At 45.2% G+C, this 23746-nt stretch overlaps 1 protein-coding gene and 1 long non-coding RNA gene across 2 annotated transcripts in view; one reads left to right on the forward strand and one right to left on the reverse strand.

Annotated features, from left to right (window-relative positions):
* The window catches only part of MYO10 (myosin X), a 218148-nt gene that overhangs the window by 40983 nt on the left and 153419 nt on the right, over positions 1–23746 (reverse strand). The gene's annotated exons all lie outside the window — the stretch shown is intronic.
* On the forward strand, positions 3507–22477 carry LOC125101319 (uncharacterized). Its single transcript, XR_007127784.1, has 3 exons — positions 3507–3517; positions 18647–18651; positions 22368–22477. It is a non-coding gene; the product is annotated as an uncharacterized LOC125101319 (long non-coding RNA).

A 23746-nucleotide genomic window follows, 5' to 3' on the forward strand; every position in this document is an offset into this window, starting at 1 on the left:
CAAAAACAGAGTTCTAGTTTTCTCAGTATCTAGTCAAATCCTCCGTGTGCTGAAAGCTCTACACGGTGATCCCTAGGTAAATGAATCCCAGAAAATCCAAACCAAAGACAGACCAAAAAAAAAAAAAAAAAAAAAAAAAAAAATTAAACCAAAACTTCATGTCCTGAAATGTGTTCTCTTATCCACGCCATTGCCAAACAAAACAATCTGGCAGTGTGGACAGGACAATGGTCTTTCAGGGGAAAGCCCAAAAGTAGGCCGCTTACCACTTGCGGCTTTTTGGGCAATGATTTGTTTTTCAATCCAAACAGCCATTCCCTTGAACTAATTTGTACTTTATCCTACACAACTGTGAATAAAATGACTGAAAAGGAGCAGAAGAGAATGGAAGGTCACCATTAAAAAGTGGAAAAAAAATGGCTTAAATTTGCAGTCCTTAAAAGCACGGTCATTAACACAAATTTAGGCTTAAAGCCACGTTCTCCCGCAGGCTCCCCAAACTAGCAAAGAATAAATTCGAAGAATGTTCTGCCAATCTCTCCTACAGCTTGTGATTCAACAGCCTGAATATCATCTCCTGCAGGCTGACCTCTCTTATATTTAATTTAATTCCTTCTACAAACAATGTGGTCAACTTGTCTTTACTCAGCAGTATTCTACCCGAGTACAGCCAATAAATTAGGGCAAATGTCCAAAAAAGTGTGGCTCCCCGGTTTTTAGTCTTGATTATTTAAATATCCCTGGAAAAGTAAGAAAAACATAAAAATAAGAAAAATCATCCTCGGTTACTCTTATGCCTTATCTTTATGTTATAAAAAATGGAGAGAGGCAACGGTTCTAGAGGTATTCGGTTAACATGCTTCCGTTCTATTATCTGGACTATAATCTGGGCAGCAGCCATCCACAAAGACTAGCACAGAGCAAACGTAAAACACACACAGAATAAAGCATCAGGCTTACTCGACTTTGTTAATTTCATAATCAGACACCAACTAATTTAATATTCCATCACTGGACACTCAAAGACTTTTCTTAATCTCTCCCCATTCCTGAACCACCTGGTTTTTCCGTGCATCTTTTCTTCCAATCCTTATTTAACAACGTCACCACGATTCCTTAGCTTGGCACCAGTTCCTAGAATGTCCTAAAAAATATTACGAAAGGGACCCCCACTCCATCCAAAAAAAGTTCAGCTGCACTCACCATCTTCAGCCTCTCCAAGGAACATTCCACCTTCGGCTTGGCTCCGGGGCCAAAATTCATATGGAAAACGCCTGCCACACTGACCTTTCTGCCACAGCTAAAGACACTGAACAATAATGAACACCATTCCTGTGCTTTAAAAAGTGCTCGGTTGCCATGACAACCCCTTCCATTCTTGGGCTAATTAGGGTGGTGTGGTTGTAGGATTTCATACAGCCCAGGGAGGGAGGCAGGGAGGGAGGGAGCCACCAGGAGTGGCCGCTCCTTCCAGGCTCACACTGTGATTGTGTTTCTGGCCCTTCCTAGTAATTTAACCAGGAAGGGGGGATCTAGAGGCAGATTGTCGCCATGGGCAACCCGCACAGCACTCATGAGTTTGGGGCGGGGGGGGGGCGGTAAGCCTGTATTTCCATCAGTGCTTCTCTTTTTAATTTCTACTTCCTTCTCTGGTGAATTTAATGTTCAAAGATGACCCAGCTGGGGGCTGGCCACGTCACAGCTTACAGGCATTTTCCTTCCCAAACTTCCCAGCACACGTCTTCCCTGGGAACTAGTCTTCCAGGGCTGGAGTTTGGTCTGACGGTGGCTGCCTCAAGTTTTGATGGCAGCAGATAACAGGGACTTTGCAAGTAACAGTTATAAAACAGTCTGGGCTTTAAACACCTACTGTGTGCAAGGTTCCATGGTTCGTGCTTCAAGACTAAAAAGGGGGTGGGGGCTAGATTTTTTTTCCCTTTAATCAACAACCCCCGCCAGGGTGCTGAATTTATTACAACTGATGAACCCACACCGGCCGACCACCAGCACCTAGAGCCCACACTTTACAGGGCTCGCCATTGCGCAGCAAAGGGGTCTGATGCACAAGGACATACATCCACCATTAGAGGAGTTAGAGGGTCGTACAGAGTAGTTCCATTGCCCTAAAAATCCTCTGGGATCCGCCTACTCATTTCTACCTCCCCCCAACTCCTGGGCAAGCACTAATCTTTTCAGGCTCCCCTTAATTGCTTTTTTTAACATTTAATTTTTAATTTTTTTTTTTTTTTAAGATTTTTAAATTTATTTGAGAGAGAGAGAGAGAGAGCATGATCAGAGGGCGGGGGAAGGCAGGGTAGAGAAGACTCCCCGCTGAGCAGGGAGCCCAACATTTAATTTTTTAAAGAGCAGTTTGAAGTTCCCAGGGATATTGAGAGGAAGATCCAGAGATTTCCGTCAGGCCCCTGCCCCCACATGCGTAGCCCCACAGGGGCTGCATTCTGTTTCCCAGAACCCTTCCATTTAGAAGGGTGGCAGGTATACCAACCCTCATTCCTTACATAGCAGAAAGCCGCATATAAAACCATATCAAACATTAAAATTAAGCTCCTCAGGAATGCAGAAGAAAGCCAAGTATGAGGACATGGGGAGACACATAATTTGAACCCAGGTGTGACCCAGCATCTGGGCTCTACCACCGGTTCACTGCTGCAGGGGAACGGCCCTTCTACGGAGAACGCAGCAGACAACAGCGATGAGGCAGAACGAGGACCCGGCGTGTCCCGTGGTTAGTCTGGGGCAGAGCGGGGTGCGGGGGACCTGCGCGGCTGTACTTCTTCTGTCCAGCTTCGATGGCAACTGTTTTCTAGATAAGGAGCCAACGGAGGCTTAGGGTGAGAGAGAAATGCAGCCAGACCTGAGGTGTACAAGGATCCCTTTGTTGGCAGCGTCAAAACGGGAAACAAGACCGGACGAGTGGCCGGGGGTATTCTCATAATCGGGCTCATCATGAAATACTATGCAGCCATTAAGACCAAGACCACGTGCAAGCCGCACCAGTAGACTCGCAGGCCTTTGGCAAGCTGAGAAAAGATGCAGGCAAGTATGCATAACAGTCTCATTTTTGTAAAACAATGACCTCAGCAAAAAAACCCAAAGGAACAACAACAACAACAACAAACCACCAAACCCCCAAAACAACCCCTGCCCTATTTATTGCATGTGCATGAAGATACAAGCATACGTCGTTTTATCATGCTTCACAGACCCTGTGTTTCTCACAAATTAAAGGTTTGTGGCAAAGCTGTGTCAAGGCTGTTGGCACCATCCTCCCAATAGCATTTGTTCCCTTTGTCTCTGTGTCACATTTGGATGATTGGAATATCTCAAACTTTTTCATTGTGACCAGTGATTATGACTTGCTATAAGCTCAGATTAAATTAAGTATTATACTTTTTTTTAAGACATAATGCTACTGCACACTTAAAGGACTACAGAATAACTTAAGTCTAATGTTAAACATCGTGGGAAACCAAAACAGTCATCTCACTTGCTTTCTGTGACATTCACTTCATTGCAGAGGTCTGCAACCAAACCCGCAGTATCTCTGAGGTCCTCCTGTCTAAGTCTAGGTAACACATGTGCAGAAAAGCACAGGAACACTCATGCTTGGTCCTTTCTGGGACAGGGGGTATTGTTGTGGATGCTGGGAAGAAAGGTTGCTAGGAATAAAAGGGAATGAAAAATTAGGCTGCACTGAACGAAGAAAATAATCATGTATTTACAATATGATTATTCTACTTGGCTATATATCTTTGAAGATATTTAATAAATAATATTTTTTTTTAACAAGGTAAAAACCCAGATATTGAGTGGATTCTAATGGCTCTGTTCAGAATAGAGGGGAAGGAAAGAGAAGGAGGAAGATCAAGTGTGCAGCTCCGAGAAAGATACTTAAAAGTAGAAATTAGCTAAAGGGCCATCAACAAATGAGGGCTTAGGGGTGCCCAGCTGGCTCATTCGGTAGAGCATGTGACTCTTGATCTCAGGGTCGTGAGTTTGAGTCCCACAGTGGGTGTAGATTACTTTAAAAAAAAAAATGAAAACAAAACAAAAAACCCAAAGGAATAGATAAATAAAATAGACCTATCTATTCATACAATGAAGTGTTATGTGGTCTAAAAAGGAACAAAACACTAAAACACACTACATGAACCCTTAGAACATTATACTAAGTGGAAGAAGCCCGTCACAAAAAATCATGTGTGTATTACAGGACTCCATCCATATGAAATGTCCAGAAGGAACTGTGCAGACACTGAGTCGTGGCTGCCTAGGGCTGGTGGAAGCAGTCGGGGTAGGTATGTGTCGGGGGGACGGGGTGGGGGAGGCAGGCCAACAGTAGGGGGTTTCTTTGTGAGCTGATGAGAAAGTTCTAAAATGGCCAGTGGTGATGGGAGCACATTATTCATGAATATATAAAAACCCACCAAATTGGGGGCGCCTGGGTGGCTCAGTGGTTGAAGCCTCTGCCTTCGGCTCAGGTCATGATCCCAGGGTCCTGGGATCGAGCCTCACATCGGGCTCTCTGCTCGGTGGGGAGCCTGCCTCCTCCTCTCTCTGCCTGCCTCTCTGCCTACTTGTGATCTGTCTGTCAAAAAACAAAACAAAAAAAAAACAAACACCAAATTGTACACTTCAGATGAGTCAACTGTAGGTATGTGAATTCTATCTCAACAAAGCCAGTTTTTTAAAAATACTTTTAAAAGCCACACAAGAGGGGCGCCTGAGTGGCTCAGTGGGTTAAGCCGCTGCCTTCGGCTCAGGTCATGATCTCAGGGTCCTGGGATCGAGTCCCGCATCGGGCTCTCTGCTCGGCGGGAGGCCTGCTTCCCTCTCTCTCTCTCTCTCTCTGCCTTCCTCTCCGTCTACTTGTGATCTCTCTCTGTCAGATAAATGGATAAAATCTTTAAAAAAAAAAAAAAAAAAGCCACACAAGACATGGAGGCATTTAAAATGGATAAGCAGTGGGGTGCCCGGGTGGCGCAGCTGGTTAAGCGTCCCACTCTTGGTTTCAGGTCAGGTCTTATTTCAGGTCCTGGGATCCAACCCTGGGTCGGGCTCTGTGCTCAGCACGGAATCTGCTTGAGATTCTCTCTCCCTCTCTCTCTCTGCCCCTCCTGCATGTGCTCACTCCTTCTAAAATATATATGTAAATCTTAAAACATAAATAAATAAAAATTTGAAAAATAAAATGGACAAGCAGCAATGGATGTGGAGGGAGTCTTCCTGGAGACAGGATTGAATGTATTTGTTTCAGGTAAGTCAGTTCTACAAATAATGATGATGATGATGATAATGATAATAATATTAATTGGGAAAACTATTTTCCCCTACCACCTTAAAAAGTAAGATTTCAGAATGTCCAGACGCAAATGACTGATTAGCAGAACATGCTAAGACCTACCCCAAAATCCAGTTATAAGCCAGCCCTATCTTCTGCAGCTTCAAGTCTAAATAAAGGGCAAGAGAAGTGCCGATACACAGGGACCCAGGACAAGGGAGGCTCTTCACAACCGGAGACAGAAATAAACGCATTTATGCATTAATGGATCTGATTACCCCGAACACTACCTAGCCTTTCATAATTTCATATATACTGCATAAAGATAAGGATGTCAGCGATTCTGGAAATTGCCCCCTGTCTACAGTACGAGGACATTCAATCCGTGCTTACAGAAGAAAACAGAGCGAGTTCATTACCGATGGACCCTCAAAGTTCTCATGCTTCTCAGCATTTGAGAGAGGTCTCAGGAACCAGGCAAGGAGCCCTGAGAACTCAAAAAGAGTGGGAACCTGGCTTGCCATGCAGAGGCCCATTGGGTATGGGGGGGGCAGTCAGGACTTCAGGGAGAAGGCATTTCTCTACTCTGATCCGGGGGCGGGGGGGTTAGGACAGATGATTCCATCTTATAGACAAGGAAACCCGAAGTTCCTTCCTTAGACTGAGAGCAACCTTCCAGGTAACAGCACGAAATGCACCTGCCCCTGTTTGGACCCAACAAACATTTGGGTCCAGATTGGAGACTGGCTCTAATCTGCTTAGAAAATAACATGGCAGCAAAGCATAGGCCTGAAACCAAACATGGGAACTGAGCATTATACCAACAAGTGCCTTCCTTACTGTCCTTAATAGCTCAATAGAAAAAAAAAATTTGACTATCTTATAAGACTTAATTTCCCACCCCTCTGGTAGACTTTCTCAAAGTGAGTAGTGTAACATTCTAAAATTAAAGAGTTCTATTTTTTCCTGTTTTGTTTTTTTTTAATGGATCCTGACCTAGTTTCTCTATGTGAAATATCTTCGCCTTTATTTACACACATATTAGGTCTGCAACTGAGGGACTTATCTCATAGCCCACATTATGTTGGCTTAGTCCCTGCCATCCTAAGGAATAGAAAACAATCTATTTAGTACAAAGAACCCGTACATGATTCTTTATTTTGGTAAGTAAATATTACAGAGTAGGGGAAAGGCCCAACTAACCTTAAATAGAGAGGATTTACTATCTTAGGTGTATTTGCATTACCATTACTGGATATACTTTTACTCTATTCACCTTTAAACATTAACCTCACCTCTGATAACCCTTCTTCAACTGCAGAAAAATCCAAGGTTCCAGAAAGGCTTATCCAAAGTCAATTACGTTACACTAATAAACTATCATTCCCAGCCCTGTAAATGACTGAGAAGGTCTTACAATGGCATGCCTGTCCTCACCTTACTAATTAACCAAAAAATTAATTAAAAAAAAAGATGCAAGACCTCTCCATCTTTATTTGCTGTGTTTGCTACATCAAACTATCAAAAGCGGTCCATAAATATTGAACCCAAGTTTATCGTGCTTTGAAGAGCTTTCAAAAGCGGGGTTACTAAACCGGCAATATAATTTTCCTGACCTTGAACGGGCACTAAACAAAAGCCCATTAAACTAGCGACAAAAGCTCTTTGTACTTACATCAGTCATTTCACTCCTGGGCTGTTAAACACTTTGCACAGTTGTTGCCGCTCACTGACTTCCCTTCGGAGCAGAGAGGCAGAAACGAGGTTCCCCTAGAGAAGAGGCAACTCCCCGCGTCCCCCCGCCCCCACCCCAGGTGAGGAACAGGAAGCAACACCGTGACATTGACTGCCAAACGCTGTGGTCAGTCCTGGAGGTCAGATCAGAGAGCATGGAAATTTCTCCCTCCCGGGGCACAGGCTTCGCGCCACAGCCCCCCGCCGAGCACAGTCACCCAACGCTGGACTATTACACCCGGAAGCGGCTGCGTTCACCTCAGAGCCTCACAAACCCCCACTGCTCAACAGGAGAGGAGGAGCCAGACCAGAGAAAACACACACACACGCACACGCACACATGCACGCATGCACCCATGCACACTTACAGAATCCTTCCGAGGCGTAGACCCCTGGTGAACCAACTCCCAGCACACACCACACCAAACTAAGGCAAAGGCTCCAATTTCCCATTCAAGGCCCCGCCATATGGCTCCAGTCTGCCTTCAGTCAACACACAGCTAGGTCAACGCGACATCTCGTTCACATTCTAGAGAACCCTAGATGTTTCTGGACTAAAGCTGTCACTTCCTGTCTTCCTCAGCCAGAGCTAGCCTCACCACCTAGATGTTCTCCCGTGGTCTCTGGTGAGTTTCACGGATATTTTAGGGGTCTTCCATATATACCCTCTTCAATGCATAAAACTGTTCCTGAGGCATCTGACTGCTGCCATCTGTCACCTCCCCTTCCCTTGGTAGCACACATGTACTTGCTTTAGGATGTGACCTCGAGCATGCATCTTCTCATGTATTTTTGCATGTGTGTCTGTTAGACATACCCGTGTGAAGTCCCCATTAGATGATACATTCCCTCAGGGGAGGGTCTGAATTTTATGAATTTTGTCACTAACTTGCCTCCCTGACGTGCCACATACATACGCACTTAAACTACGGTGTTGCATAAATTAAACTGGGGTTCTCCTTACAGCCTTTTCCAATGTACTTATTTGGCAAGGACTCAGAAATAATACCAAAAGACCGTTCGTAAGAGGAAAAATTGATTAACTTCTCTGTGAAAGACACTGTTAAGAAAATCAACACACTGGGAAAATATTTTTTTAAATATTTATCTGAAAAAATACCATATCCAATATAAGTATATCCAATATAGGGATGATTACTACTCAAGAATATGAAAACCACCACCCGATGTAAAAAAGAGGGAAAAGATCTGGACACTTCACCAAAGAAGATTTAGGGACAGCTACTGAGCATATGGAAAGATACTCCATTTAGGAAATTGCTGATTAAAACAATGACACCACCACCCACCTGCTAGAATGATTAACCCGGAAAACCGAAAATACCCAGTGATGGCAAAGATACAGGAACAGTAATTCGTAGTTGGTTGGATGCAAAATGATAGTCAACTTGGAAGACAGTTTCTCATAAAGCTAAACACTGTTTTCTATGATCTAGCAAGCGTGTTCCTAAGGATGTAGCCAACCGAACCGAATGCATGACACCCACAGGTTGAATGTTCCTGACAGCTTCATTCACAGCTGTCAAAATTCAGAAGCATCAGGATGTCATCTAATAGGTGAACAGCCAAAGAAACTGTGGGATAGCCGTATCATGGAACAGCATTCAGAGATTTTTAAAAGATACCGAGTTTCCCCAAAACCTGGAGGGAACTTAAACACAGTAAAACAGACTGAAATGAGCAGATACGTCTACTACCTGATTCCAATTAGATGGCAGTCTGCATAAGGCAAAGCTACACAGAGAGCAGAAGCAGCAGTGGTTCCCAGGGACTCAGTGGGAAGGGAATGAGTAGGTAAAGCACAGGAAAATTTTAGGTTGGAGAAGCTGTTCTGTCGGATCCTGTGATGGTGGGTACACCCCATGATACATCTGCCAAGATCCGGAGAATTTTAATGCACAAGAGTGAACTTTGGAGGATACCAGGAAGTGATCTATACTGTAATAAAAGAATCTCAATGTATTACAGAGGCGTGAAAGGACCTCATTGAAGGACTGGGGGCGGGGCCCTCGTAAGCACCTTTGGAAATGGGCTTCGTAAGACTGAGGGCAGAGGGAGCCACACAGGCACTGCATTACAGCTCTGAGAGTTCTTCCCTGGGAATGACAGGTTCACAATTCGCTCCTGCTCTACAATTAAATAAATGGATGGTGGGAGCCAGGTTTCTCAATATTGGAGTGCAAATTTTGCATGAAAACTTTAACAAATTCTATCCAACCTGATCAACCTGAGTTGATGACTTTTATGAAAACAGGAGCAGAGGGCGCCTGGATGGCTCAGTCATTAAGCATTTGCCTTGGGCTCAGGTCATGATCTCAGGGCCCTGGGATCGTGCGCTCCGCATTGGGCTCCCCACTCTGCAGGAAGCCTGCTTCTCCCTCCCCTACTCTCCCTGATTGTGTTCCTTCTCTCACTGTGTCTCTGTGAAATAAATAAATAAAATCTTTAAAAAACAAACAAACAAACAAAAAACAGAAGCAGAGAAACTCTGTTCTGGCGCTGGCTTAACTGGTCCTCTTAAGGATGCCAGCCACAAGGTCCAAGCATTCCTCAAAACGTGTTTCTGGAGAATATGCCCGAAAAACAGTTCAATATCCCATTCCCTTTTTTAACTACTTATAGGACCTAACCAGAATGTGTTTCTATAGGAAATGGTTCTACTACAAAATACAATGACATAACTTTGCTGTATCAAGTTTGAGGATGACTTAAAAGAAATTGGAAATAAAAGTAGTCTCATTTCGGGGCGCCTGGGTGGCTCAGTGGGTTAAGCCGCTGCCTTCGGCTCAGGTCATGATCTCAGGGTCCTGGGATCGAGTCCCGCATCGGGCTCTCTGCTCATCGGAGAACCTGCTTCCTCCTCTCTCTCTCTCTCTCTGCCTGCCTCTCTGCCTACTTGTGATCTCTCTCTGTGAAATAAATAAATAAAATCTTTAAAAGAAAAAAAAAAGTAGTCTCATTTCTCCATTAAATTGTGGTTAAATGACAGAATAATGCACCCAAAGGTTGGCTGTTTTGTTTTGTTTGTTTTTAAATCAGAAACACGGAGAATGTATACGGCACAAATCCCACAGCTCTCCTGCAGAAAACCACTCTGGCCAGCTTCCTGAGTCTCTGTCTGGACATACTCTATGCATGTACAAACACATGACTGTTGTGCCATGTGCACACACCTACAAGCACATATAGGTACGCACACATGCTTTGTTGAAAGAAAAAAAAAAGCAAATGAAAATATGCCCTACATTTTGTTCTCACCTAAAGGCATCAATGTTAGGACACGCAGGTGTCCCACGTTCTTTCCATTTCATCAGCTCCCTAAGGGAGGACGTTTCAGTGGTTCCTACTCTTGGCTATATTCTATTCAGATTGTACTGAATGGAAGGAAATTTCAAAAGTGGAACAGCAGAGTCCTCACACCAGAGCGTTTCCTGTCCACACCTCCATCCTGGCCCTCAAGAGTGCCTTTGTTTTGTGGTGAATGCAGTCCTGTCCTTGTGACGGCCCGTGGTTAGGAGCAGAGAGAGCTGCAAGGTGATCGCTCTCACGTCTCTGCCCAACCTGGGCCTCTAAGGGAACAGAGTTAGAGAGATGCCTCGTGTGTGAGAGAGGCTTTGTTCTAGGACAAGATCACCCCGAGGGACGCCCTCAGCTCCCACTTTACATGGTGTCCCTGTTAGTTCGACATTTTACTCAATCAGAAAGTCATCACTGATCAGACTCCGGTGATTTAATTCTGTCGGTCTTCTATGCCGAGTGTCATAATTTTACCTTCTAGCATGTCAGACAATGTAAATTTGGGAGTTTATGTCTCACACTACATAACAAGGTCATTTAACAGCATTTCTAGTCCAAAGGACACATAAAATCTACCAGGATGGATTATAATAAAAGGCTGTGTCTTAAACAAATTTAATCAAAATAGCAGCTACTACTCACTGAACATGGGCTGTGTTTCCACCAACGGATTAAGCATTCTACAGGCCTCTCAATCCTTCCAACTGCCCATGAGGATCAAATTAAATGTGTGATATAAAGCCAAGACAGCCAGCTACTCAAGAAATGCTACTAGCTAACATTTGCGAAGCACTTTGCAACTTCTAAACCCATGGTATGTGCTCATTTCGACCATCTGGGAGGCCAGCGAGGCAGCTCGTGGTGTTTTCAGGCAACAGGTCCAAAGAATGAGTGACAGAAGTCCCATCGCATGCCAGTTACCAGGACAGGCGCCACTTCTAATACCGGAATCCCTGCAGATTCTGCCCAAGTATCCCCAGAGCGCAGGAGCTCCTCTCCTCCTTGAAAGCAAGTCCACGTCCAAAGTGACCCTGTGCGGGCGGCTGCTGTGACCACCTGTGGGCAGCCGATCAAAGTGAAGCACTTCTAGCAGTAATACCAGCAGTACTAGCAGAACTAACACCATCTTCAGCAGTAATACCAGTAATAAGGAGCAGCAACAAGGAAGGTTAACATTCCAGGAACTTGCCACATGCCAGACATTACACTAACTTTATACAGCTAGCTTTTATTGAACTTTTTAAGATTTTTATTTTGAAGTAATCTCTACACCCAACTTGGGACTCCAATTTACAACCCCGAGATCAAGAGTTGCATGCTCAGGACGCCTGGGGGGCTCAGTCGCTGAATCATCTGCCTTCGGCTCAGGTCATGAACCCAGGGGCCTGGGACTGAGTCCCGCATCCGGCTCCCTGCTCGGCGAGGAGTCTGCTTCTCCCTATGCCTGCTGCTCCCCCTGCTTGTGCTCTCTCTCACTGATAAATAAATAAATAAATAAATAAATAAATAAATAAATAAATAAATAAATAAAATCTTTAAAAAAAGAGTTGCATGCTCTACCAATGGAGGCCAGCCAGGCACCCACTTTAATTTTACGAACTCTGTAAGGTAGGAATCATCATTGCCCCCATGTTCAAGGTGCATAATCTGAGAGGGTAACTTTAAGCGTCACAAAGCTGCTCCAAGACAGAGTCAAGGCACAGTGAGGGCCAGGCCAGCACCACAAACCCCTGGCTCGCCCCGTCTGCCCTAGAAGGTGCCAAGTTCAGGAGGTGGGATGGAGAGTTCCTGTGGTCCCAAAGTTTTTATTCTTTAACCATGGACTTTGTTTCCTGGTACATTTTCCCTGGATATTCTTGAATGAAAGTCATCACAATAGCTGTGTTGGTAGCAGATGTCACACCAAATCAGAAGTCAGCTTCTGAGGATTAAACTTCAAGGAGACGGTATACTTCATTAGGGCAGGGGCTGGCCGACATCAGCCTGCAAGCCACATCTGGCTCACCACCTGGTTTTATAAATACAGTTTTCTTGGAACACAGCCACGCATTGTCCGGTGAATTCTTTCACAAGACAATGGCGAAACCTGGAATATTGACTATTTTGCCGGTCGGCAGGAGAAGTATGCCAACGGACCCCAGAGGGAACGAAAGCCAGGTAAATAGTGCCATCAAAGAGTGCAAACTAAATTGTAGTCTGCATGAATTATGTAACAGATTTCAAAAAAATCAATACAAGAAAAAATGTAGAATGCCTCATTAATAATTTTGAAACTTAGTTCATGTCGAAATAACATTTTGGATACATTGGGCTAAAGTATATTATTAAAACTAACTTCACAAAACTAATTTCTTTTTGTGTTTCCACATAGCAGTGGGAAAAATTTTAAGTGACGTATATACAGGTCTCCTACTTTATTTCCACTGGACAACATTGCTCTGACAAATGAGGCTGAGTCTGACTCTAGGAGGACATGGAGGAAAAGAGCAAGGTCAACATTATAATTCTATTTGCCTTGGATACTTGGAGCATATCTTTACATAAAATGAACTGTCAGACTCTTAATACAAAGCTTAAGAGACCAAATCAAAACATAGTACTTTTCACTGAAGACATGATCCATTATTCAAAGATGAAAAACATGCAAAGAACGTGAAAGACACCCCAAGTAGTTTCCATGGGGCTAGTGATGCTAAAGAAATTAGACATGAAGAATTTCCATGAACTCCAAATAACATACAAAATATCAACACAATTCTCAAACAAAACATGTGTATTCTATTTTTCCTAATAAATTTATATGGAGTTTCTAACATCACTCCAGAAGCCTCCTAGGACATTCAGTTGGCTTTATTTTTAACAGGCCACTGAACCCAGCGTCTTTAGCATCTATAAAAACAATCAAAAGTGCACCACTGCAGGGGATCTGTAATAGAGCTAGACCGGAGAGGCCAGAAAAGGGGCACCCCCCCATCTATTTGTTCCCCAAACCTGGCAAGTAAATGCCTGGAAAGGCTACAGCTAAGGGCCAGCTCCCTGGTGTTCAGAACAAGCACTCTGTCTTTGTGTCCGTGGGACATTTACCCATTTGAGTCTCAGCGACCATTGTGCTCACGTCACATGCTTGTTTCCAAACCCCACCAATGGCCCGAAAGCCACACGTATTTAACGTTTGGTCAAACGCTTCCTTGGGTTACAAGAATGCAAAAGCCTGCCCTCCTCCACAGACTCTTTCTTCCATTCTTATTCCTTTCCGGTTTCCTGCTTTTAACAACCGCCCGTGCACCTGCTGCTGACTTGTGTTCCCCTCCACGGCCATGCGTGCAGGGTACTGCACATGCCTGTGTTTCCTTCCTTCCTTTCCTGAACATACTGGACACAGACGCCCCCAGCCCTGCCTCCCTCTGGGCCCTGAATTCCCAGCAAACCCCGCAGGAAGTTCCCAGCCTTCAGGCCTGCACGCCAGACCCTTCCTGGGGGACGAGCTACCTGGGGCTTTCCTGTGGACACCCTCCACCCCTCACGTGGGGAAGACAAAAAGCAGCATGTTCCTGCAAAAGGGAATCCCTGGGCTGTTTAAATAGAGTTGTTATTTAATTCTCACTACTGGGGGGAAAAGCTAAGCTTTTCTCCTTGATTTAACTACCAAACAGCAAATAATGGTGTCTAATATTTAAATATGGGCTACTCCACGTAAAAGATCTTCTTTACCTCGATCAAATCTCCCACTACCCTGTAAATAAAGGCAAGTGGAGAAGTTAGGAACAGGATTTCCTTATAGACATGAAAGAAGTGGATCAGTACAACTCGAATGACTTGCCCAAAGTGACGTGGCTGCTAAGCCCTAGATGCTCAGCGCTAGGACCTGTAAGTAGATTCCACGCTCTTCTGTACGTGCTCTTCTTCCTTACGGAAGAACCAGAAGAGAGTCCCTCCAAGTGTGGCTGGTGACAGGTGCCGCTCCACAATGAGACAGACACCAGAAGTGGGAGCAAAGCCCTCGGGACCTTCAACAGCAATAAGACATGGACATGCCAGGGCGCCTGGGTGGCTCAGTGGGTTAAGCTGCTGCCTTTGGCTTGGGTCATGATCCCAGGGTCCTGGGATCGAGCCCCGCATCGGGCTCTCTGCACAGCAGGGAGCCTGCTTCCCTTCCTCTCTCTCTGCCTGCCTCTCTGCCTACTTGTGATCTGTCAAAAAAAAAAAAAAAAAAAAAAAAGACATGGACATGCCCTTGAATGTCCTACTCCACGACAGACTGGCAATAAAAAAGGACTGCTCTCTTGCCACATACAGTGTGAGAAGGGCTGTTCTACAAGATACCAATGTCAAGGTTGGGTAATGCTTATAAGAAATTCCTGATAATCATGTGTACACAATTTTAATTTTGCATAATTCCCGTTTTATTGTTTAAACGTCAATCAGGCTCAACAAATACGGGACGCCTGGGTGGTTCAGTCTGCTTAAGGGCTTCCTTCCGCTCAGGTCATGATCCCTGGGTTCTGGGATGGAGCCCCTCCCCCACGTTAGGCTCCCTACTCATCGGGGAGTCTGCTTCTCCTTCTGTCCCTCCCCCTGCTCATGTTCTCTCCCTTGTTAAAATCTCCCCCCCCCCAAATTTTATTTATTTGACAGAGAGAGACACAGCAAGAGAGGAAATACAAGCAAGGGGAGTGGGAGAGGGAGAAGCAAGCTTCCTGTGGACCAATAAGCCTGATGTGGAGGGCTTGATCCCAGGACCCTGGGATCATGACCTGAGCCAAAGGCGGATGGTCGTCCGAGCCACCCAGGCACCCCTCAAATAAAGTCTTTTAAAAAATTTAAAGTAAGTGTATTCATCTAACTCCTTCCTCAAAACTGCTACAAATATTAAATGTCCATTCAGAAAACCTGATATCACACCCCAAAAAGCTCTATGAACTGTACACAAGTTACAAATATTTTTCTATTTCCATCTTTCCATCCTCATCTTCTCTACTCCTCATGTAAAGTTTTATTCACTGGTAGGATTCATCAACCCTCCCTTGCAAAGAGAACTCCCACTGGACTCAGGGCAGCTGTCTCAGGACTGAGATCATTCCAAGCCAACTGGGCAAACCCATCCACCTTGGATGGTGACATCATCATGGGAGAGTGAGAGATTTTCACTCTCCCAAGCTTCCTGTGGAGTGGGGCAAACCTACTGAGGGGCTCCTGGGAAGATTTTTCCTTCCTGACAAAAGGAGAACTGCTCTTCTGGCCCTGCCTTGATTCCTTTCACGGGTTAGTATTTACTCTAAGAGGACCACATCTTCGTTGGCTTGATTCACAGATGCATCCCAAAGGGACAACAGATACTCAAAAACTAGGTGTTAACCAAATGAAGATATTCTGTGAGGATGTGATGGTTGCCCCTATGGCAGCCATTTTGCAACCTTGAGGAAGGACAAAGAGAACTGCAGACACACTGATGTGAAGACCCAATACTGTGGGGCCAGCCTCTAAGCAAGTGTTTATAAAATATGATACTTATATGTATAAATTGTACATGTCATTGTCAGCTGAATTATTCTGTGTCTTGTCACTTAAGAGTCAAGGTTTTTCCAAAAGGAGACTGAGGGGTAGGAAGTATGTTTGACCCACCTGTACCACCTGCGGTTAGATGGAAGAGGTCCTGTGGAGGAAGGGAAGGATTACTCCTGGGAAGGAAGGGGCACCCGTGGGGAATGGGCTTAGGCTCCAGAAACATCCAGATCCCTGGTGGAAACACAAGGTTGCTGTATAGCTGAAACTGCTACTGTGGTTAATACGGTAAACTCTGAAAATATCCAGAAGGCACAGCAGAGCAGAGGTCATCACCAACAACATGAGCTGGTATATGATGCTAAAGCCAGAGGGACATCACAGGGCTGTGGTCACGTTCAAATCTAGGTCAGAGAGGTCAGAATCAAAGACAGAACGCATGGACCGAGGGCCCCATGGCCACAATGAGAACCATGAGTTGGTGGCCTCATTTGAAGCAGCCAAATAGCCAAGAGGCCCGGGACAGGGTTTTTCCTGGGAACACTGTACTTAGCACATAGCAAGAAGCCAGTAGAGGGAGGGAGGGAGGAGGGCGGGCGAGTTCGCTAGTGACAGATTTTGTTGGTCTGGTCCTCAGGGGGATTACAAGGCGAGGCCACATGCTGGAGTGGGAAGGCTGACATCAGGTTGAGGAGTGTGGGAAGGCTTTGAGGGCGGGGAGGTCTCTCTCCTCCTCTGGGGCTGACACGAACATGCCCTAGAACCAATCAGACCACATTTCTTGATATCCTCCAGCAACATGATGGGACCAGAGAGGATGATGTGGGCATCATCTAAGACAAGGCTGGCAATCTGGACAAAGGTCAATGAGCCCAGGGTCCTCACCAAAGCCCCAAGTTCATAACTAAACCGCTCTCCTCCCTGCCACAGGCTGCTGTTTTTATGTCTGGGCTAGAGCAGAGATCTTTCAAAGCAGGTCACTTAGGATCTGACTACTTCTAAAAATATGTATGCTGTGTTCCAATAAAAAAAAATAAAAATTTAAGGCCCACCAATGAATCCAACTGGCACAAAAAGTGAAATTTCAGGGTGAATCCATGGGGAGATTAAGAGAATCTAGGGGACTGAGGCCTGGGCAAGGAAAAGAAGCAAGTCCCTTCAGAGAAAGTGCTAACAGGGGAAGGACAAGAGGGTGGGCTGGCAGGGTGCATGTAAATTCCAAATAGGTCATACGAATTTAAAATAAGAAGGTGGGAGTTCAAGATATATCTGAATCTATAAATCGGATCTGGAGAGTCAATTAACATGTGTTGAAAGAGACTCAGAAAAACAGAGAAATGGGTGGGGGTGGGTGGGCAGGAGGAAGACCATAGGTTTGTTCTAAATCATCCACAGACCCCAGTAAAGATGACAGAATGTCTGATCTGCAGCATTAATCCCATCTGGAAATCCTCATAAAGCAGCCTCCCTCCTGTGTATAATCTGTTGCCATTTTATCTAATGAATATAATTAAACCCTTTATCTTGCTAAACTAAACCTCAATCTCGCTGTTCATCTCCATTCTGTTTCAAATGCTCCGTCCACCATACTGAATAGGTCAGATGCCCTTTTATTCACACTCGCTCTGAGAAATCAGGCTAAGAATTACACATTAGAAGGGCAGCTGTCTCTCTTTGCAGACGCTGGCAAGGAGGCACCGGCCAGGCATGAAACCGCTGACGTAGCCGTGGACTGGACTGACTCACTTACACAGTCACCAAGGTCATGCCAATGCTGCAAGGATGCTGAGCCCGAAAACAGAAGAGCAGGGGATGGGACACGTGCCCTGTGTGGTCCTCCATGCTTCAATGTCCACAGCCTGGAAAAATCTGCCAGACAGACATCTCTAATGCTTGGCCCAAGTTTTTTTTTTACAGTGTAGCATTACCTCCGTTGGTACTAAGATAGACCGTCATGGGAGCAGAAACTGATCTACAGATAACGATCAGGAGAACAGACAACAGACAACAGACCGGTGGTCTCTTGCTTTCAGGTGTTGAACTTCAGGGTCAAAAGACTTCTGAGCCACTGAGAGACAAAGATCATTCACCATTTGTAAGTTTAAGGAAGGAGATGGAGGAAAAGGGGCGCTCCAAGGGCAAGTCAGGACTGAGGGGTCTGAACAGTTCTAAAAAGCATGAAAATAAAAATGGAAACTGGGAAAAATCTGAGCCCCCAAGGGGAGACGTCAGTTATTAGGAGAAGGATTTCATCAGATGTCTGTTAGATGAGGTCTGGAAGGGGCGTGAGAATTACCCCATCCCGTTGCCTCGCTTACGTAGGGAAGGAACAGAAAGTGGGCCACTCCGCATTCGCCTAGAGAAGACAGCTAACTAAGGAAGGAGCCGCTACTCTGATAATGGACGTAGCAGACTTATAAATATTCATGATTATGGGCGGGGTTATCAGAAAAAAAAGTCAAAGAAAAGAATTTTACTTGAAAACTCTTCAGTGCAGCCTGTCCCTGCGGGGAAATGGTCATGTGCTTTGCAAGTCCTTGGTAAATTCTACTTTCTAGAAGGAAAATGAAGGCCTGGTGAGAAGGGGGTGCCGGTGAGCACAGCCTCCCTCCCAGGAGTCCTTTCTCTTGCTTATTCATGTATTAAAGTGGTTGTCTGCAAGTCGTAATGGGAAATTAGCCAGTCTTAAACACAGCCAATATCTGCTAAGTATAAATTAAGAACAGCACAAAATATTCCACTGAGCGCTTGGGCGTTGCTAGGAAACGGGAGGTCAGGCAATGCTCGAAGGCCAGGTTCTTCCCATCCCTGGGCCTCGACAGGGCTCCTGGCGGGCCCCACAGCAGCCAAAGCCAGGCCTCACATCGGATGCCGCCCCTGCTGCCACACTGCCCCCCACACGGTTAAAGAGCCCAACGGGTGCTGTGCAGCCCAGCACGTTTCTCCATGACCCTGGTGCCTGAGTGAGAATCAGTATGACAGAGTTTTAAGTTGAAGACTCTTCCACTACCTAAGCAAAATGGTAAAAAAAAAATAAAATAAAAGGAATATGTATAGAGACCGAGCAAACACATTCCGAAATTCGAGAAAGACACAGTGAACAGAAGACAGGCATGACAATGAAGTGTTCTTTTTCTCCTCACCTGTCCTCAGAATGATCTAACCTGTCCACTTCCTTCAGGGATCCATTTGGCCGTAACCACCACCCCCATTCTAAAAATGAACACAGGTCCTTAAATTCTATTTGCGGGTACAGTGTCAACTTCAGTGAGAGGAAATGAACGCCTCGATTTGCTGGGACCACCACACAGTCACCATAGGTGGGCTCTTCCAAGACACATGCACATCGCCTCCTTCCATAATGACCAGCAGGATAATTATCATCAGCGGCCACCATGTGCCAGTCTGAACTGGGGGTTCTGTAGACATGATCACAGTCAGTCCTGTAACCACCCTAAAAAAGGGTGACTTCTGGGACACCTGGGTGGCTCTGTTGGTTAAGTATCTGCCTTCGGCTCAGGTCAAAATCCCAGGGTCCTGGGATCAAGTCCGGCGTTGGGTTCCCTGCTTTAGTGGGCAGCCTGCTTCTCCCTCTGCATGCCACTCCCCTGCTTGTGTGTTCACGTTGTCTCTGGCAAATAAATAAAATCTTAAAAAAAAAAAAAAGGGGGTGACTTCTATCCTTATTCCATCCATGAGAACACAGAGGACTTAAAAGACCAGTGACATGTGGCTGGTGACAGTGAGTGCAGCATTTTCTGTAAAACCTCACTCAGTCCACCGAAATACACAGCCTCTTGGTGCATCTTCATTAATTATTGTAATCCAATAATGTTTAAGGAGTAAACCGTTTTATCATCCTGTCACCCATTTATTGTCTAAAGGACAGACTGCCTTACTCACGAGCAAATAGCAAAAATAAATAAATAAATAAAAAAGAAATCAACCTGTTCTCTGAGAATTATGACAGCCTTGCAGCGTTAGCCCCAGAATATGTAGAAAAACGGGCCTGGTTTGGTTTACTGCTAGTCGCTGGGCTGGAAAGGGTAGGTACTGAGTTAAAGTTCTGTGATTTAGGCAAGAAAATCACGAGACTATAACAACAACGATGACAGATGCCAGAGAGCGTTTCACAAATGCTCCTGGGTCCGTCTCCCCGTTCCCCCCATCAGTGTTCTGGCATTTGAGGCTGCTCAGGGATCATGAACAGAAACAGAAAGGATTCAGACATAATCTGTTCACATCTTCGATGCTGCCTAGATTTTAGCGCTCAATCTTCAATAGAGTTAATATGCAATGGAAGGTTGTCTATCCCTTTATGCCCCCACAGCAGTGCCCCCCTTTGCGGCTTACAGTCCTCCCAGCACCGGGCAGAGGGCGATCTGTGTGTGACACTGGTCACCCAAATGACCAGAACAGAGAACGAAAGCCTGTGCACTCAGGCCAGTGGCTAAAGGTCCTTCCAATAGCTCAAAACCACCTTCTCAATCATAGAACTACGTCAACAGGTTGTTAACAAGGAGCGTGGATGTGCTGGGAGTAGGCAAGGTGAGTCATGGAGAACAAGTGACGATTGTATGATGGTTCATTTTTTCTAATCGAGCATGAGAAGGGAAAGGCTTTCACTCTGCGGACCCTGACAAAGCCCCAAGTGTATGTAAACCAGCCCCAGCTCAGCCCCAGACAGCAGGCGCTCCCAAGGAGAAGTGGCCCATCTGCTGATGCCACCAGGCTATGGACAATGACTGCTTTAAGAGATGGTCAGGTACATCGTGTTTTACAGGTTTTTTTGTACCTTTTAGCACCTCTGATACCCAGCTCGGAGGACTGACAGGTGTGTTAGAATCCTAGAAATACAAACCATATGACATCACAACAAGGTTCAAACTGCCCTCCCACCTCCACAAAGGACCTCAGTTCCCTAATTTACATGGCACCTGGGAGAAAAAACCCCTAGGAGCTGCAAGTGGGGTCCCATAAAAATTCAACAGTCCAAGCTTTACTGGAATTGATGTAATGTCATCAATGAATCAAATATATAGACCAATGTTTCAGAGTTAATACTAAAGCAAATGAACCCTGAAAAACAGCAAAGGAGAGGAAAAGAAGCCAGGAGAATTTTCTTTCTGCAATTTCTCAAGCCACAATGAACATACTAATGATGCTTTACTCTCAGCCCTTACAATCTTGTGGAATTTGACTTCCCAAAATTTGTTTCAGTGCTCTACTTCTGTATTGCAGTAACCTTAATTAAACTGTCCCAGTGGAAACAGTATCAAGGTATGTTAAACAGATTTCATATCCAAACCCTTATCCTTTAAACTCTGTCTGGCTGAAAAGCAGAAGTCTGTTACCTGATTTGAGGACGCATCTCCAAACTTCATTTTCTCATGTATCTAAAGAGACTTTTTAAAAAGCTTTACTTAACAGTTTCTAAAACATTCGTTTGGTGGTGAATGTTTCATTATAGCCTTATAACCGTGGAGGGGGTTAGGGTGGGGGATGCTGCAATATTTTTAACAGGGACACTTGTCTTGCGTTTCATAAAGGCCAATTTTGAGTGTAACCCGGTATAATTCCAAAGCTAAACAGTATTCCCTTTTAAGTGAAACAGTGACAAATGAAGCATCTGGCACACTTTAATGAGCTGTTTTATCCTTTCAGAGTGGCTGAAACTAGGCCACCCATTCATCTGAGAAAGTGGGTAGTGGCACAGAACAATTACGTAATCCTGCAAGACACACCGATATGAAGGGCACCCCGCCCCCCCTCACTTTAAAATTTTCTAGTTTCACTTACTAGGAAACAAAACATGTTAACAAGTGACTCGCTACGTCTGGAAAAATGTTAAACAATAAGCCATTTTCTCTTTTCACCCTCTATTCAATAGTAAAACTCAAGGTTCAAAGCCTGAACAATTGGGGTAATAAAAACTAAGTTGTACATAGATGCCACTTCTACCAAGAGCAAAGGAGAAATAGGATAAAAACCAAGAGACGATCAGCATTGACACCGTAACCCACTAGTGGCCAAGTAGGGCAACACTGCCTGCTGGGGGAGGTTTGGAAATGTCTAGAGACCCATGGGGGCTGTTACCGGCATCTAATGGGTAGAAGGCAGGGGGGCCGTTATAGCAGTCCTACGGGGCCCCACAGCAAAGGGTCACCCCGTTCAAAATGCCAACGGTGCTAACACTGCGATAATCTGCTAGCACCCGATCAATAAGAAAAACCCGGTAAACAAGGAGGTGGAAGGTAAAGAATGTGAAATTCTGAACACGTTCCAATTTGAAGGCGATGCAGGGGAGGCAGACCAGATCAGAACTAGAAACTTTAGAGACCCCGGGGTGGGGGGTGGGGGATAAAAAGTGGGTTATAACATTACAACATTAGCCAAGGAGGCCAAAGCTTAGAGGAGGGTTTGGGGCTGGGAAAGTACAGTGCAGAGGTACTCACCTTGCTGAGAGCCAGAGGGGAGCAGGGAGCATTTCTGCGGGAGCGGGAGCGGGTAGGTGAGGAGGAGGGCAGAACCCAAGGCTGTGCCTACAGCTCGGGAACCAGTCAAGAGCAAGGGGGAGGGGAGGAGGCCCAGTCAGACAGGTGCCAGGAAGGCGGGGTGGCTGGCGAGGTCACAGGCCTTGGAGGGGTGAGGGAAGGGGATGAGGAGGGCGGGGCAGGGAAAGCTGTATCTGGGAACTTTCCTCAGAAGGCAGGGAAGGGCAGAAAATGGGCATGGGCTCTCCGTGGAAATGCTCAGCCGTGAAAATACTGCTCAGGGGGGAGCATACCCTAGTCACTCCCACCTCCCCTCCCTTTTATGGATATATCTCTATATTAAACATTCGAATATTTACATATATTTAATCCAAAGAAGTGTGAGCGAGGAGACGGAACCCAGAGAGAAGGAACCGCTGACAGCACGAAGGAGAAAAACGGATGGCTTACAGTGCCGGGAGAGGCAAGAAAACATTTGATCAAGACGACAGGAGGAGCCCGTTCTTCAGAAAAGCTGCCACAATTTAAACTCCCCGTGTACGTGAATAGGAGTTTCTTCCACGACCGCCCTGGGAGGGTTATTAAAAAGCAACACAAAACCAAGAAACTTGTTCAGTCTTCACCCAGGCAAACTTCTCTATTTTTAAGTTTGATTTCTTTGATTATACCACCAGAGCTGTTCAGGTTATTTCCCGCTTCTAGATCACCTTTTGTGAATTTCTCATTCATGTGTTTTACTCATTTTTCTGCCAACACATTTGTTATTTTCTTCCTGATTTCCAAGGGCTGCTTTTTAAGGCTATAAATCCATCGTTACACCTGTTGCAAAATATTCTTCCTGTTCACTGTTGGCCTTAATGAACAGTAGGGCCGTGGGGATGGCCAATGTGCGTGCTGTGATGAATTACCTTTATAAAGCAACCTTGAATGTGCTCAGGTATAAATACACATGAATAATACAGGATCATTGTTTATAATAAGGGAACAGCCCAGTAATAGAACCTACTTGAAAGTACAGTCACGGACTATACTTCTTTTTTTTTTTTTAAGATTTTATTTATTTATTTGACAGACAGAGATCACAAGTAGGCAGAGAGGCAGGCAGAGAGAGAGGAAGGGAAGCAGGCTCCCTGCTGAGCAGAGAGCCCGATGCAGGACTCGATCCCAGGACCCTGAGATCATGACCTGAGCCGAAGGCAGCGGCTTAACCCACTGAGCCACCCAGGCACCCCGCGGACTATACTTCTATAGCTGTGCAAAAAAGCACAGGAATGTTGTAAGATACAGTAAGCTACTAAAAGTTATAAAATTAAGAGCAGCCTCTAAATAAAATGTAAAGAGTTTAAATTTGTGTTTTCCCCATTTTCCAATTATTTTCTAATCAGTAAGTGCTGCC

This window comes from Lutra lutra, chromosome 5 (genome assembly GCF_902655055.1).
Source record: "Lutra lutra chromosome 5, mLutLut1.2, whole genome shotgun sequence".
Lineage (NCBI taxonomy): Eukaryota > Metazoa > Chordata > Mammalia > Carnivora > Mustelidae > Lutra > Lutra lutra.